At 36.0% G+C, this 17,896-nt stretch overlaps 1 protein-coding gene across 4 annotated transcripts in view; it reads right to left on the reverse strand.

Annotated features, from left to right (window-relative positions):
- LOC109049058 (cytoplasmic protein NCK1-like) overlaps window positions 1–17,896 on the reverse strand; it is a 42,544-nt gene that overhangs the window by 15,343 nt on the left and 9,305 nt on the right. For 2 of the 4 annotated variants that reach the window (XM_019066725.2, XM_042751993.1), the window contains exon 2: window positions 1,829–1,880. The exons of 1 other annotated variant lie outside the window; for it this stretch is intronic. The gene's annotated coding sequence lies outside the window, so the exon portion shown is untranslated. Of the gene's footprint in view, window positions 1–1,828; window positions 1,881–8,162; window positions 8,182–17,896 lie in introns of those variants that run through there. One more of the 4 variants, XM_042751994.1, reaches the window with a different exon arrangement.

A 17,896-nucleotide genomic window follows, 5' to 3' on the forward strand; every position in this document is an offset into this window, starting at 1 on the left:
TGAATGAACTCAAACCAAGCCAAATCTACATGGGGAAAGTTTTCATACTCGTGCTAAACTCCAAACCGTATGGATTCCCACTGTAATAAATGGATTTCTTCAACAAAAAATCTAATAACTAAACAACTATCCATCTAGGCTTTTACTAGTTCTGATAATCCAAAACCCCTTAGAAACTGTTTAGCAATGCCCTAGCATTAAAACTGGGCCAAAAATATCATCACAATATTTGTTCCACCATTAATGGGGAAGGGAATGCTTTCCACATAGACTTAGAATAAATGTGAACAAACTTGATTGTTCCCAATTAAACTCCACAAAGTAGCTTCTTTTTAAATTAGGGCCCGATAATGTCCATTTTATTTTCCTCTAAATTCTGTGTTTTCCATTTTACTTTTCTAGATTCTGTGTTTTATGATTTAAAACAAATTCATAATCAAAATGGTTACTAATGGAATGAACTGATACAATTTTAAAGGGATACTCCTTCCCAAAATGAAAATTTTGTCATTAATCACTTACCCCATGTTGTTCCAAACCTGTAAAAACTTCGTTCGTCTTCGGAACACAATTTAAGATATTTTGGATGAAAATCGGGAGGCTTGTGACTGTCCCATTGACTGCCAAATAAATAACAGTGTCAAGGTCCAGAAAAGTATGAAAAGCATCGTCAGAATAGTCCCTCTGCCATCAGTGATTCGTTATAACGTTATAAAGTGACGACAATACTTTCTGTACACTGAGAAAACAAAAATAAGGGCTTTATTCAACAATTTGTCTCCTCTGTCTCTCCCCACATCACCGTAGTGCCCTTTTGGAGAATCTGAGCTGTACGCAGGCGGCGTATGCTCATAACATTACGGTTGAATCACTGATCTCAGATGGAGTATTCTGACAATGCTTTCATACTTTTCTGGACCTTGACACTGTTATTTATTTGGCAGTCAATGGGACAGTCACAAGCCTCCCGGTTTTCATCCAAAATATCTTAAATTGTGTTCCGAAGACGAACGAAGTTTTTACGGGTTTGGAACAACATGGGGTAAGTGATTAATGACTAAATTTTCATTTTGGGGTGGAGTATCCCTTTAATCAATCTTTTAAAATGTAATCAAATGAAAATCTAATAATTAATTTACAACAAAACATTGCATTACAAGATGCTGCACAACAGAACTATGTAAATTAAAACATGGATGAAAAAAATATCTTGGACGTATGATACTTCTTAAAAGTAATAATATTATTATCATTACTTTATTACATTTGTGCATACAATAGTAATATATTTGTCACAATTTCTTCAAGTTAAACCAAAACTTTTATTTTGACGGTTTGTTCGACAGATCTTTCGGTTTGAGTCGTGAAGTGAGTTTCGGTGTGTAGGCCTATCTGAAACTTAAATTAAACTGTAAAGTGCCGCTGAAGAGCAGCTTTGGAGATGAAGTTCATGTGTTCATGTCCTCATATATTGAGACGCAGATGCTGAAAGCTCAATGAGCATTGTACGTTTGAGTTTGTATAGACAAAACTGCACCATTCGTTCACGCAGAGACATGAAAAACATGCAGACTTGTTAGCCACATGCACTGTGGCTTCTGACGGGCTACGGTCACATTTATTTTTGTATACTGCTGCATGATCGGCTGTTAGATTAATCCACACAGAGTCCAGAGCTTATCATCGTTATCAACATACATTTTCTCAAGATGACATCTATATCGCCCTACCTAGCACCCACCCAGCAATTATTACCAAACATCTAGCAAACAACCACTCAGAATATCACAGTAACTGCTTGTGTATAAACCTCACTATAAATGCTTACCTGTGCTGCATCAAAGCTGTGGATAACTTAGTAGAGATGCTCTATGGCAGACCTAGAAAAGAAGAAGAAGAAAAAAAAAAAATCAAAGTTCAACAAAACAGCACGTTCACAAAGACAATCACAAGAAAGGAAACCAACTAATGGAAACCGACTGCAACGACTTTTGGAAAGAAACCAATGCAACACACATCTCCCATCCGAAGCGGCTGGCATGAACGCTGGCGATGCTGTTGTTGGACACACCCTCAGCAGGGTACAAAGGGAATGTACCACTGTCTACTCGCCAAGGACAAGCATCTCCCCAGCGATTGTGTGCCATTTGGTTAAATAAATAACTGATGAAGATGACCATTGTTTTAAGACATCAACGCAACCACTGCCAGGGAACAGTTTACAGTCAAATGATGTCCGTGCAGTCAAAGCGAGAGATCACTTCCTCTAGAATGATGGCCAGTGATTGTCTATTGTCCAAACATGAGTCAGGAAGATGGGGAAAAGGCAGATCCAAAAAGTAGGGCCCAAACTGTGAAAGCAGGATACGCCGATTCATTTCAAATGCATTGTACAGGATAACGAGCGTGTGGGTAGGAAAAAAACACATTTTTTTAAAGAGCGAACGTGGCTTCCCATCTATGATCCAGACATCATACCTGACAAACTGAAACCAGGCTTAAATAAAAGAAGAATTTTTTTGAAAGGATTAAATCACACAATTTTTCTTCCATGTTTAAGTAGACCTTTGTTGTGCGGCACTCTGTTTAGCAAAATAAAATATTTAATTTTGATTAGACATTCATTTTAAAACAATTAAGTGCTTTAAAAGTTTAACTGCCTTGATTACCTCGGTTTTTGATAGTACATTTGCATTAAGTCATACTAAGATTTCTCATACTTATTAAATCTAGAAAGATTTAAACAAAAGAATTTATGAAAACAAAAACAAACAATTTCATAGGGCATAATTAAAAACTATTGTTAAAAAATAATAAATTTTTAAGAATTCAATTGATTAATTTTTGATATATTCATATCAAAATTTTTGATAGTTAAAATTAAAATGGAAGCCAGAAAATTAATCAAATAAATTGATTTCCAAAGGGTCCCAGAAATGTAATTTTTGATAAACTTAAAAAAAATAATAATAAAGGCCCTGCTTTACTTCAAATGAAATCAAAGAATGAACTGATATGACATCATTTCGAACAAAATCAGGCCAAACCGAAGTTCGTTTTGAGTTTGTTTCAGCAGTCCGAAACAGCTGAGCAAAGTGAACTTTCTGGGGGAGTTCGTTTTGGTTCCTAAACACCTTTGAGCTTCCATTGGTCCGTGGCGGTTACGCAATCGGTGGGTGTGTTCTGAAACTCCACCTTCTTTGACATGCGATTTTTTCCCCCGGTTCGTTTCTCATTCCATGGAGGTCCAACCACTGAAAAACATCTCCTGGTTACACTGAAGTGTCGAAAAGCTGAGCTGGCACAAATATATCCGCACCTGTACGATCGCTCACAGAGTGACTTTAAAGATTCAGAGAAAGCACTTAATTCCTAGAAAGAAATTGCAACCAAGCTTGGTGTCGACGACCCGGAGTTATGCAAACAGCAATGTAGAGAAACATCCAGACAAGTTTTCCAAAGCCATGAAAACAATGAAAGGAAAGAGTAAAGATATAAGGTAGCAAGTACCAAATACATGTGTTTCAAATAAATGTTACACCATACTGCTGCTGCTGCTGCTGCTGTTCTTTAAATAAGCTAATTTAAAGGGTATAGGCCTACAATAAATGAAATGCCAAACGACTATACAATAATAAACCTTTGTTTTTATCAAAAGTAAATCATGACACCACATAAAATATAAAAAGGTGTAACAATTTATCCAGTTTAATAAAACAAATGAACACTAATAAAATAAAATAACAAACTGACTGAATATTGTTTTTTCCACATCATGGTAAAGTTTTCAGACGATGAGCCATTCACACTTCCCATAAATGGAATGGTTCTTTTGTACTGCAAACATGACACTTGACTCTGAACTGCTGTTAATCATTATTCTTTCGTCTATAATATTCTGAGCATTGGGGCCCATCTCACACCTAGATTGCCTACACTTCTTCATTTCATTGTTGTTGTGTTTAGGGGATACACGCGAGAGTCACGACGCATGTTTACATTAATCTAAACCCCGCCTCCAGCAGCGTGGGGGTGTTGGAATGTTCGGAAACAGTATACCGTCGCTCAGCCTTTTTGTCACCAAATGAAGAACGAAAAAGAACTTAGTTTGAAGTATATCCTTAAATCTTTTTCAATTATAAAAATTTGATGACTTCCATTAAACAGACATGCTTTCTGATTATTAAAAAAATTATTTAACCATTAAAACAGTCCAGCAGCATAAGTCCAGAGAAAAAAAACAATTCATAGGGCCCTACAAGTGAAACTGAAGGCAAATGAAGTGAATTTTAGACATGGATGCGTGCATTGCATTGCTGCCTCAGATTTTCACCAGAACAAAGAATCTTAGACAGCAGCATATTGTTTCTGACTGCCTATAAATGCTGCACAGCTACGCACCTCGCTAGGTTTAGGAACAGATCAACACCTCTGTGTGAGACCAAACTGTCTGATAACCAACATCTTGCTACTAAAAACACCCCAAACAAGATTAACCCGAGGTGTTTTCTCAGATAGTGGTTTCTGTGTCGAATGATTTGACAAGATCGCTATTTTGCGACTGAAGTTCTCACACATCTCTAACGTGCACATCTCTGTTAATAAACTCGCCTGCACTGTAAACCAGATCTATTTCACGAGTTCTATTACGAGAACTTCAAACCTTTAGCAGTTTCACTAATCAGATTAATGAACGCTGGGAGGCAAAGTTAACAACAGTGTGCAGAGACAGTCAGAGACACTCCCCACCTCTGGCAGACAAAGCCTACAGCCCATCCACTCCCACCGCATAGCTGAGCTCACAGCCAGAGAACACACAGCGAAGGCCAATCATACGCCACACGCTAATCTGACCATCACATTCTCCTTAAACCAGGCTTTTCTTCATCACTGCTTTCTCTCCTGTCATCTGTCTGTCATTTGGCAGTCTTCATCTCCTTCTTCAGGTGTTCCTGCTGAAAACTCAGGAATTAAACATTGGCTAAATACTAGTGCTGTCAAATGATTAATCGCATCCAAAATAACGTTTTTTGTTAACATAATATGTGTGTGTGTACTGTGTATATTTATTATGTAGCCTATATAAAAAAACACACATATGCATGTATATATTTAAGAAAATTATTTACATTAAAAATATACACAGTACTAGGGGTGGGAATCTATGGGTATCTCACGATTCGATTAGGATTAACGATGCATCGATGCATCACAATGTTGTCATACATCCTGAACATCTATTAGAGGTGGGAATCTTCAGGCACTTCATGATCCGATCTGATTCCGATTCTGGGAGTCACGATCCGATTCCAAAACGATTCTTGATCTACATTTTTCCCCAATTAATTCTTCTGCTGTGCAAATACATCTTTAAAACTTTACATCTTAAATAAAATTGCAGTTATATGCTTTTTGTTTATAGTTCTCTGTATGTCAGTACTGCCATCTTAAAAACAGCGGTGTGAATCTTCACTGGTTTCACAATTCAATTCAATTATGATTATCGTTATCAACTCAATATCACGATGCTTCACATTCTCAGTTTTCAATATTACGGCACATGGGTACATTTTCATATAAATTTTATATCAAATTTATTTTGTGCAAAATTAACTATTTTTTTATTATATAAGCACAGCATGCTATTTTTTAAAACAATTTAAAAAAAATTGTTTAAAGACAATAGTTGAGGATTTTTCTTTTTTTCCTCAGCATTAATGCCGTTTGATTATTACTGATGAGATCATAGACAGTGGCAGCTTTAACAGGCTGCATTCACACTAATGCACAGATCTATTTCCATATCAGATGTTTTGTCCTGCTCTGAAAACATAACTGACTGTGTGTACATCAATTTCATATAAAAGTATTTGAAAAGTGCATTTAACCGCAGCCGCAATTGAGCTTCAGGACAACAAACACAAAGCGCACGTGAAAGTCTGTCAGTGCGTGAGTTTCATGCATCTAGTAGTACAGCATTCCAAACAGCAGAAATTATTAAAGCATATCTAAAGTAAAACATGGCGGGTGGAAGCATAGACTGTCAAACAATGTGCACGTGTCTCACATCGCAAATTCTGTGCAATGAAGCCGCCGCGTCTCTAGCGCGCACACGTGTCATATGCTGGAAAAATAAACAATTTCAGAATCGATTTAGAATCATTGAAGAGAGAATTGCGATGCATTGGAAAAACAATTTTTTCTCCCACACGCATATATTATGCAAACACAACACATAAAAACTTTTATTTTGGATGTGATTATTCGCGATACATAGTAGGAATGAGTCAAGAATTAGACTACTGTTTAAAAAGTTTGGGGTCACTAGCTACTTTTTTTTTTTTTATTTCAGAAATTATCACAACAAGGATGCATTAAATACTTCAAATGTGAAAGTGCACACATTTATAATGTTACAAAAGAATTTTATTTCAAATAAATGCTCTTTTGAGCATTCTATTCATTGTAATTTACCCCAGTTTCCCCGACAACATTAATACTGACACTTCAGACTGGAGTAATGATGCTGAAAACTCAGCTTTGACGGCAAGAATAAATTACATTTTAAAACATAATCAAGTAGGAAACAGTTATTTTAAATTGTAATAATATTTCACAATATTACGGTTTACTGTATTTTTTAAACAAATTATTGCGTTTAATAAATGCAATTAATGCATCTTTTATATACAAATATATAATTGAATCAAACAGAATAGATACTGAAAACACATCTCTTCCATCTTCATTTGACCCTCTAACACTCTCCATTCTAATTCTATTTTATCTACTTTTTTTTCATTTAAACAAAAAAATATATATTTTTTTGCCTCTAACACTAGCATTCTTCTGACTTTTTTAACTCTTATTTAAGCACAGCACTTATATATTATTGCTCTTTTGTTGGTTTTGATTGCTTCTATTGTCTTAATTTGTAAGTCTGCTAAATGGCTAAAGGTTAATGTCAATAAGTAACTGTAGAAACACTGACGATAATTTGAAATGCTTTCACAGATGTAAAAAATAAAGGTATCAGACCAATTGTATTTAGAAGCATTTCCCTGTAAAGGATGCAAATGTGAGCTAGAAGTGAAGAAAAGGGGAGGAAATGATGCTCGTCACAGAGAAAGACTTCAAAAGCCTCGAGGCCTAAACTCCAGTTCCGATTTTTACCCATTGAAGACACAGCAAACATGCGGATTGAGTCTCAAAGCTACAGAACAGAAGCTCTCTGCAGCTCTTTGCACACAAAAAAGGAACGCTGTCTGAGTTTATCATCACAAAAGGCACAGAGGGCACGGCTTCTCAGAAACGCGCTCTTTCAGTGCTTTTATGCTGCTGTCTGATAAACACGTTAGCTTCAAGAAACCTCCAGCCGTGTGCATCTGTGCTCTTCAAGCTGTAGGACTGATGGTTAAAGAGACATGCACTTCACAGAAGAGAGCGAAACAAAACATCTGCACTCTAGACACTCTATTGAGGGCAGAAGAACTGAAACGAGCGATCCTCCTTCTCCATCTGTCTCTCAGCCCTAAATTCTGCCGTCCCAGAAACCTTTTCGCTAATTTGAACAGCGCAGATGTGTTCGGTTTGTCCCACAGGTTCATGTGCTTGACATTTAAATGATGTGTGCAAATTATTTAACAAATGATAAGCCGACTAGTCACGAGATAAAGTACGAAAAAAAGATCTGGAGATACAGATGTAAGCAATAAGTAGTGTCCTATTGTGTATTGGGACTTGTTTTAATAAATATATATTTAGTCTTAATACACACTAGAAATAATATTTCAAATGCTAAAAGTACATAACTTTGTACAGTATGAAAAATTATATTCATCTGGACATTTACTAGAGGTTATATTTAGTACTCAGGTTTGTTTTTAAATAGTAATGCGTCATGGTACTCTCATGAACGCGTGTCGAAGAGAAGAAACTGTTGATTAAAGTCATTATTTTTGCTGTCTTTGTGCACAAAAGGTATTCTCGTAGCTTTATAAAATAACAGTAATGTACTGTAATTGTAATGTACAGTACAAACGATGGATAACTCTGAGTAGCAACAGTGTCCAAATTCGTATGTTTTTGAAACATATGTTTGTAAATATATATGTAACTCACTGTTATAAAAAATTCAAGCTAAAGCAATGAACTGTACCAACCTGAAGAAGTGTGCTCCCCATTAATTCCTGTTTAGAGCCAATCTGAGGGCATCTTCTCAACATCCATCAACGCATTGAAAAACCCTGATAAGATCAAGAGGAACTGCAGAGGAGATCTGAACCATCTCACTCTCCTCACGAGTCACGACACACCTCTAGTGAAAGATAACGGACACCGATAAGAGGAGGAATTCACATGTGAATGCTGTGAACGGGCCAAAAAGCACAAAATAGCTCTGCATTATAAAGAGGTACTCTAAACTTAAGAAAACTCCAAGTTTGGTCGAGTTCTAAAGCAGCGTCACACAAATCCTTCACAGAAGAGACAGATTCACAATGTACTGAACCAAGCTCACTGAAAGAAAAAAAAACGTCTAAGAAGGTGGAAGAAGACAAATCTTGATTATATTTCATTCAACGCTGAAAAACGGTACAAATTCGATCCAATGTATAGCAACTGTTTGCATATTTGTATGCTGAGCTGTAAGCTTAGCAAAATGCTAACGCATCAAACTCTGCCAGAATCGAAAGCAAGTTGAGACTTCTCTACATTTCATAAAAACATACTGTTCCTTGTTATATCAAACTGAAAGAAACCAAGACCGGCTCCAAAAGAGCAATGTTTGATCCATCAACAAATTATTCTTTTGAGCCAATTCTGTTCACAAATCACAATGAATGCCTCATTTACTAACGACGTGCTCAAACGCACACAGGAGACATCACACACGAACAAAATCAAAGGCAGTTCAATCATATCAAAACATTTAATAAAAACATACTGTTTCTCATAATACTAAACTGAAAGAAACGCGAGAGCAATGTCTGATTTGATAACAATCATCAGTTGAATCAGTTCATAAACTGCACCGAATGACTCATTTGCGAGTTGAAGTGCTTGTTTTGCAGCTAGTTGTAGTATTTTTATATTTTAATTAGAATACTGAGCTGTAAGCTTAGCGGTATACACTACCGGAATCAAAAAAAGAGTCAATTCTCCTGTCCAGAGCTTTATTTGTGCGGTTCATAGAGATGTTGCTTATGTAAAACATTCCAAATTCTCAAGGGGCTATCCTTTTTATAACATAATTCTAATAAAAAATTCTAATCAGTCACTTACGAGGTTCCATCTTGGTTAGAATTCCGTCTTAGAAGGTAGCAGTCTACACAGGTTTTGTAAGAGGCCCCAGGTTTCACAGATACAAAGCTTTTCATGTGAGACACGCAAGCTTATTGTACGTGTAAAGTACTAATAAATGATTTTGTGGAGGATAAAAACATGCTCAAAATGCACAAAAATTGAAGGAAGCCCCACCTTATCCATTAGTGACCTTTTCCAGTCTTGGCATTGACAACAAATTTGTGACATATTTTCTTCTTCACAGTCATATCCCCGCTCACTGGTTCCCAGGTAATCATGCTTTGTGACCTGCAGTTAGGTTCACCACTCCCCTGAAACCTGTCACTATGACCTGTGCATTCAAGAAGACGAGTGTGTGCACTGCAAACCTGAAACAGATGAGGTCTACAGCTGGGTTAGCAGTGCTGCAACCATTGCGGCAAACAGAGCTAGACCGCACGACACATTCTGCTGCAATTGAAGAGTGCACAGTTTCCTCTCTCTATTGTGTCTAGCTGAGGTGAGAAAAGGATGCCGTCACTCACTGCTTCCTCAGTTCTTCTGCAGCGCCACCAGGGCCTGACGAGCAGGCAGTGAGTGTGTGATGAGTGACGGACAGCCTGGAGATCTGACGCGCTCATGTGCCATCACAGACTGAGGGGGTCCGAGAGAAAGGGGCGACAGGGGAGTGATGGGTAATGATGAACGGCAGAATTAGGGAGGGTTATATTACAGAGTGACTCGTGGCATGTATGGTCTCTGCACCATTCAGTGGGTTATAGGACTACATTTCACCTGAGGATCAGTAAAGAATATCCATCCGTCAGTATACGGATAACACTGAACGTCTCAAGGTGTCTGGTCAAACGCTTGCTTTTAAAAAAAGACTACATAAATCAGAATTACGCAGAACACTGAGTGAGAAATACTGTAGGGGACTAGGGGTGGGACTCAAATGATTGATGGTGAATCATAAACAACAGTATCAGGGACATTATTATGAATAAAAATATGGTCCATTTTGATTTCATGGCTACTTTAAACGAGATTTTTACATTTAGTCCATGGTAACCAGTAACAAAGCATTTTACCATGTAAGTCTCTTATTTCAGTATAATTCTTGCACTATTATTAAATATTTATTCATATTTTGAATCTTATTCATATTTTAATATTTTGTATTTATTTATTAATATTAATTTATGTTTACGTTTTAGCGATTTTATATTAAGCATATCTATTTAGCAATTTTAGGTTTAGTATTTTATAGCAATTTTTTTTTTTTTTTTTTTTTTTTTTTTTTTTTAGTTTTTTCATCTTATATTTACACTGCCAGTCAAAAGTTTGGAATAATTACAAAAATTGATTAAAATAAATAAATAAAATGGTAAAATTGTGAAATATTACACTTTAAAATGACTGTTTTCTATGTAAATATATTTTAAAATGTTATTCCTGTGATGACAAAGCTTAATTTCAGCAGCCATTATACCAGTCTTCAGTGTCACATGATCCTTCATAAATCATTTTATTATAATAATATTTCAGAATATTATTGTTTTTGCTGTATTTTTGATCAAATAAAGGCAGCCTTCATGAGCTTAACAGAGTATAATTATTACAAACTTTTGACCAGCAGTGTATATTCCAGTTTATTTCAGCTAATCAAATTAATATTTAAATTAATGAAAACAATTTTCAGTTTTTAGTTTTAGTTAATAACAAGATTGGGTACTCTAGTCAAGTACATTTTTCGATCGTCTGTACTTCAAGGTATTTGTATTTTGGGAAACTTGCTTTACTCAGACCAAAACAGAATGTATTCACAATATATTTCTTTACCTCACTACATTTAATAAAAACACTGTTTTAAAAAGAAAACACAGAATAGCCTAGTAAGCAGTGCGCAGACATATAACACTGTTGCGTTACGGGTGTCCCAAGTTCGAATCTAGACAAGCTCCAAAAAGTGAGTGATGTCAGATTTCCAAATGACTCATTCTTTTGGGCTGATTATTATTGAAAAAATAAAACGTTGAATCATTTCACAAATTGCACTGACCGACTGAATTGGTCATGTCTGACTCAAAGTGAGTCAAGAACAAGGAGTAGTATGATCCTCAAGTGTGCAGAAGATTTGACTAGTGGTGCAAACAGTTTGAACGGATCCTGTCTGTACCAACAATTCCACTAATTCAAATACAGATAACCTCATATAACTTCAAACCCCATGACTGAATACTGACCCCGCAGACTGGAAGTGCGATGGTTTATGAGGTAGAACTGGCCGTTCTGGTGGACCAGCGCGAGCTCCCAGACGCTGTAACCTAATGCCTCTGACGACGGGGAGCTCAAATCACAGGCTCTGGTGCCTGCTGGAACGCAATCTGTGTGCTTCTCCTCCAGCACCGCCTCACTTCCTCTGACACATCACACACTGATGGACCAGCAGCAGAGGAGCAGAACCTAGACCAGAAGAGTCTGAACACATGTGGTGGTCACAGGACCTACATGCAATCAAACAGTGAAGACTTTCTGAGTCTATTTATAATGTTTCTCAAGGTTATTATAAATACAAAACAGTCCATTTTATGCCCTTGATTGCACCATTAAAGTGGTCATCGGATGCTACATGCACTTTTACAAGCTGTTTGAACTGAAATGTGTGTTGGCAGTGTGTGTACACAACCACACTATAATGATAAAGATCCACCCAGTGTTTTTTTAAAATCTTGTTAAATCATTTCCCCTTTCTCAAATCTAGCCGATCTGTATGACATTGCACAGACAGGACCCCCCCACAATTGTTGATTGACACTGGTGTTTTATCTTAGCTCCGCCCACTGTCACTGTCACTGTCATCAGTCGGCCATTGTTTCACCGCTGGAGCAGATGTAGACAAGAATGACTGCTAAGAGACTGAGGTGTTTTGTTGTTGGATGTAATAATGAACATAGCAGTTATCATTTACTCCCGACATCTGAAGCCCCGTTCACACCGCCAGCGACACACAGCGACATAATCCCATTCATTTTCAATGGAGAGCTGGCGACTTCCGGCAACACAATCGACAGTGACCATTGGCAAAGGAATGTGGGCTTGTCAAGCGACAAAAGTTCAGAATTCTTCAACTTTATGCAAATATGCAGCGAATTTCGCCAGTGACAACCAATGGGAGTGAAGTCAGAGGAGAGCACGCGACATGCAACAAAACAGCTTGCTGTAGACAAGAGCTTTTTTTAAAAACGGTGATGTTTTTCACTACCATTGAGAAATTTTAACCAAACTGTTACAGACTTTTCATTAAATCCCTAAAGAATCATATTACCGAGTGAAAAATGGGCATCCGATGACCACTTTAAGACTGCAATATGTAAATTATTTATGATTGGCTAATATTTTCACATGGGAAATAAGTAACAGTAGGTGTTGATAAGTAAATGTGGGCTCATGGTTGTCAAAAACTGCAGAGATTTCTGAATATGCCTTTTGTGGTTTATTTTCAATATTTTATTATTGTGATTAGGGCTGCACGATTATGACAAAAATCATAATTGTCAATTATTCCCTTGAAATTGTAATTGCGATTATTAATTACTATTATCACAATTTACATTAAATTATGTTTATATCATTGTTTGATGCAGCTGCATGTCATATTTTTTATATGAAAATAATACTAAGTGCTTTACTATAGTATTAAGCCTCAAATGTCAACTATACATTGGATTGATTTCTTCTTTAAATTATAAAAAAGTAAAAATATGAATGGTATTATAATGTTATTCTAAAACTAAAATCAAAAAAATGGGAAAAACCCTTAAGATAACATGTAGAAAGAAAAAAAAAAACGCATCTTAAGTATGCAGAATAACATAAGTGGACTTTGAACGATTAATTGCCGCTTTGAACGATTACGTAATTGTGGCATCAATAATTGTAATTGCGATTAGAAATTCGATTAATTGTGCAGCCCTAATTGTGATCACAAACAATCAGGTTATATTTATGCATTTGGCATTGCATTCAAACACATTTGATCAGTTATTGGTTTCCCTGGGATTCGAACCCATTAACCTTGACATTTCTAGCTACTTCAGCTTCTCTCAATTTATTAAGCATAACCGTATGTGATCATGCATGTTTTTTTTTTTTCCCAAACCTGAAAACATTTCATTTTAATTTGCAATTTGCATATCTTGCAATGGTAACAAGCCTCCACAAGCCATTAGGGTTTCTGCTGCCAGGTTTCAAGAGTTCACATCCACCCATTTTTTCATACATTTTCTTACCAATGGCTTACTTAATCTTCCCACCCCGGCAACCATGTGCATGCACTCTCTCTATATTACAGAAAATGCACTGATGAGCTGAAAACACCAGCAAACATGTAGGTTTATTCTGCTCAAATAAATGTGTACAGCCAGTCTGTTTTCTTTCACACCGTCGTCTGAACGGTAATCTGTACGCAAACCATGCAAGTTGACATTAATTCTGATTAAATGGAAAAAAAATAATAATAATAATAATAATAATAACAACAATAATCACGATTAATAATCATGATTTTATTTTCGAAGAAAAAAAAAATGTGATTAACCATTTATCGCAACCCTAGCTGAAATAGCTTACTTCCACTTTGAATGAGTTGGATAAGTTTCTTTTTATAAAATTATTTTTTAGAAACTGTTCAACTATTTGCAACTTGACTTGATTGCATGTTATGGAAAAGAGCAGCATCCGCAAATTTCTAAATATCTCCTTTTGTGCTCCACAGAAAATAAAAATCAGTTTGAAACAACATGAGTAAATTAATGACCATTTAAATTTTTGGGTGAACTATCCCATTAATTCAAGAGCCACTGAAAACTCATTTTCCTTTAGTACGTATCCTATTCTCCAACTTGCACAGCCTTAGAAAAGTTCAAGTTTAAAAACAATTAATAATCTTAAAGAAAACCTGTGTGTGTGTTTTATCAAGGCCAAGGTTCAGATATCCCAAGCCCCCTGTCGATGAGGAAGGCCATATAATATCAGGGCAGCTGAACACACAAAATATGATCATTCAGTTAGTCATTTATGTGGTGCTGATGTTGACGTGAGGTTTAGGGGAGAAATCCAGGCCTGTTGATTTAGGCAGAGTACGGGGAATAAGTGCCGCTTACGTAAGTGTGTGAAACAGGATGGCCACGCAAGGCCCTGGAAGACACAAATTCAGTTTATTAGGCCTTATATAGGGCTCCGTCAGTGGATGACCGCTTGAGACGGACTAGAGCAAAAGTCATACAAGAAAAATGTTCGGTTCACAAAAGGACCTCAATATCTTTCGGCTGAAAACTCCCTCAGGGCTTCCTTTGACATTTTCCATAATAAAACCTCTCATGATCAGACTTATGATCGTGTTAACAGACTTCCAGTGACTTTGAATAGTTATTGCAATTCATATTTCAACAAACCCCAAACCATAAGTATTAAACGTTAGTGTGTAACTCATCCCGCGCCAGACACGAATGATACCTCGCAGCTTGTCGAGGCCAGGGGTGCCATTACTTTTGTAAGCATTCACACTGATGATTTTGCAATAAAAATCCTAAATTCCACTTAAAGTAATTTAGAAAACCAGCATTAAGTTCTGCATTGAAAAGAACCACATTTTCTTCATAAAACATACAAATCTAAAAGTTTCCATAACTAAAGTTATATTCAGGAGTCAATTGCCAATAAAAGCACTCATAAATGAGTTAAAATAAAGTCTTGGCCGTTTTTACATCTCAGTCCGGAGTCATTTTTAAGGCCCTTTGGCATTACAGAGGAATTAGACCAAATGTATTACACCATGTGGTAACAGCATGATCATAATGTAACCACCCGTTTCCTCACAGGGCCTAATAAAATGTATGAACCCTATAGCTGTTTAACCACAGAACCTATTTAGTACATACGAAACATCCCTGCCTTCTTGCATGCAGAGCCAGACTTTTGCTTATTAACAAAGACTGATCCACTTCGTAGCTTAGTCAAGAACTGGCCTTTAGGTAAGAAGGGGCTTTAACAACCAGCAACAATTTAACAACTTCTTAAAAAACTTGAACAGAGTTTAAAACATTAGGAAACGTCACACTTGCAGACTTAACAGCTAAAGGCAGAAATACTCAACTTTAAAAGTCGTCAGAAATTGGGCAGCTGGAGTTGACTGATTTAACAGAAAATCAATGTATAATGGGCACAGACTCAAAATTTTTAATGTTTTATTTTTTTTTAATAATTCCATCCATTTTAGAACAAATCGCATACTGTCTAGTATGTACTGCATTTCGTTGGAAGTGTAATTCACTTACTTCTATATAGTGTGAATAGTGTTGCAAAGGGGCGGAAGGAATTTTGGGAACATTCCAAGTTTGAAACTTACCAAGAATTTATGGGAATTTACGGGAATCTTTGGGAATTCATGGGAATTAATTGGAAATTTGGGGAAAATTATAAAACTGCATCATATACAAACATAAATATAAACATTTTGTTTGATCATAGGCTCACATGCATGCAAACTAATACAAATTTTAAAAATGACATTTTGTTTTTTTGGGGGAGGAATCTGTGATGCTTTTTTCAAGATTTTTTGATAAATAAAAACTAATGAACAGTGTTTATTCGAAATAGAAATCTTTTCTAACAATGTAAATCTTTACTTTACTACTTTACTATTACTTTATAAAAGTTTTAATTTATTAAAAAAAAAAAAAACTACTGACCCCAAACTAATAGTAGTGTATTGTTAAAAAAGGATTTCTTTTTTTTACTATTTATTCATTAAAGAATCCTGAAAAAGAATCACAGGTAATAAAAAATATATAAGCAGCACAACTGTTTCCAAAATTGATAATAAATAAGCATATTAGAATGATTTATCAAGAATCATGTGACACTGAAGACTGGAGTAATGATGTAAAATTCAGCTTTGCATCACAGATATACATTGCTATAAAGTATATTAAAACAGAAAAGCATTATTTTAAATTGTAATACTGGTAATACTGCGCAATATTACAGTTTTGTTCTGCATTTTTGATCAAATAATTGAAGGCTTGATGAGCAAAAGATATGCAATGTTTAAAAACATTAAAAATAGTAATGTGTCCAAACTTTTGACCAGTACTGTACTTGTGTGTAACAGAAAACTGGCTAGCAGAAAGAGCATTACAGCTTGAGCTAGCTTAAACCTCATAAATTGTTAATGAAATAGTGCTAACTCGCTTAGATTTTTCATATCTTGATTTACCGGCTACTGTACACACACTTTTTGGTCTTAGATCTTAGATGTAGTCTTTGGGCTCAAATGCAGCAAGTGTGGCTTCAGAGAAAATGGAGGGGAATCCCCCTCTTAGGTGATTTGGGGGATTGTGTGTGGGGGAGGGTAATTTTTAGACTTCTGTTTATTATCTCACCTAAATGTTTGTTTACGGAAGGGGTTTTCAAACTGTGGGTGGCAGAATGGAGCAAGGTGGGTCCCACAGTCACTCGGCTGCAGCTAAATTTGTGTTTAAATGACACACACTCGCACAGTGCAGTCTAGGGCTGCACGATATAGCCTACCAACATTAATTACGAATTGCGATCTCCTTAGTGTGATTTTCGAATTGCAATTAAATCCGCGATTTAAAACATGCGTTGCGTGTTTTTAAGCACGGGCGCGCACGAGTTGTAATTACAGTGAGGGTCTCAGAGCAACGTCATTATTAAAAGGTTCAATCGGTCCACATTATTAATGAGAAAAAACTCGCTCACTTCAATGCGCTGTATTCTGCATGAGATTGCATACACCAGAAAATTCAAATGTTATGAAAATGGTTTCAGGTAGGCTATGTTCATTCATTTCTATCGTCTGTTTGAACTGCACTGTTTTTGTTCGGGAAACAGACTGTAAAAAGCATTTCACAAACGCAGGGTTAATTGTAACACTACAAGATTTAAACATTTCCACATAACAAAAATGTACAAAATTTCGCAATATTTCCTTGACATATCATCTCTATATAGAGAAAAAAAATGTGCCAAAGTTCAAAAATCTTTTGAAGATATTGCTGAACATTTATTTAACCATTGCAAAAGCAAATTTCTGACTGAAGTAAATTTGTCATCTTATTTTTTAGTGTTTATTTTAGAGTTTAACAACACGCAGCACAGATTACAGTTCACTGGAGTGAGCCTGTTTCACGTTTTTATGGACATTTCATATTTTAACGTCTGTAAAAAGAAAATCAAACTTAAATAGCCCCGCACTAAGCAGTGTGCATGTGATTCAGCAGAGTGTAGGGTAAAAATGAAACTGAAATTGCATTAAATCTGGTTGTTTTAACCAAGATTATGCTGCAAGATTTTTTCTCAACTACATTTAAGTTCCCAGGTCCTGCAATTTTGCAAATTTCCAGTTTATTCCCGTTAATTCCCATGGAAAGTTTCCAGTCTTGAAAATTCCCAGAATTTTGAACCCTAAATGCAAATATGGGTAGTATGAATGAAATTCACACAAAGAGGTTTTTTTTCACCAAAAATTAGCGTAATTACAAATGTGATATTTTTTTTCAATAAACAGTTCAATAAACAAGAAGTTTAT

This window comes from Cyprinus carpio, chromosome B24, assembly GCF_018340385.1.
Source record: "Cyprinus carpio isolate SPL01 chromosome B24, ASM1834038v1, whole genome shotgun sequence".
Classification (NCBI taxonomy): domain Eukaryota; kingdom Metazoa; phylum Chordata; class Actinopteri; order Cypriniformes; family Cyprinidae; genus Cyprinus; species Cyprinus carpio.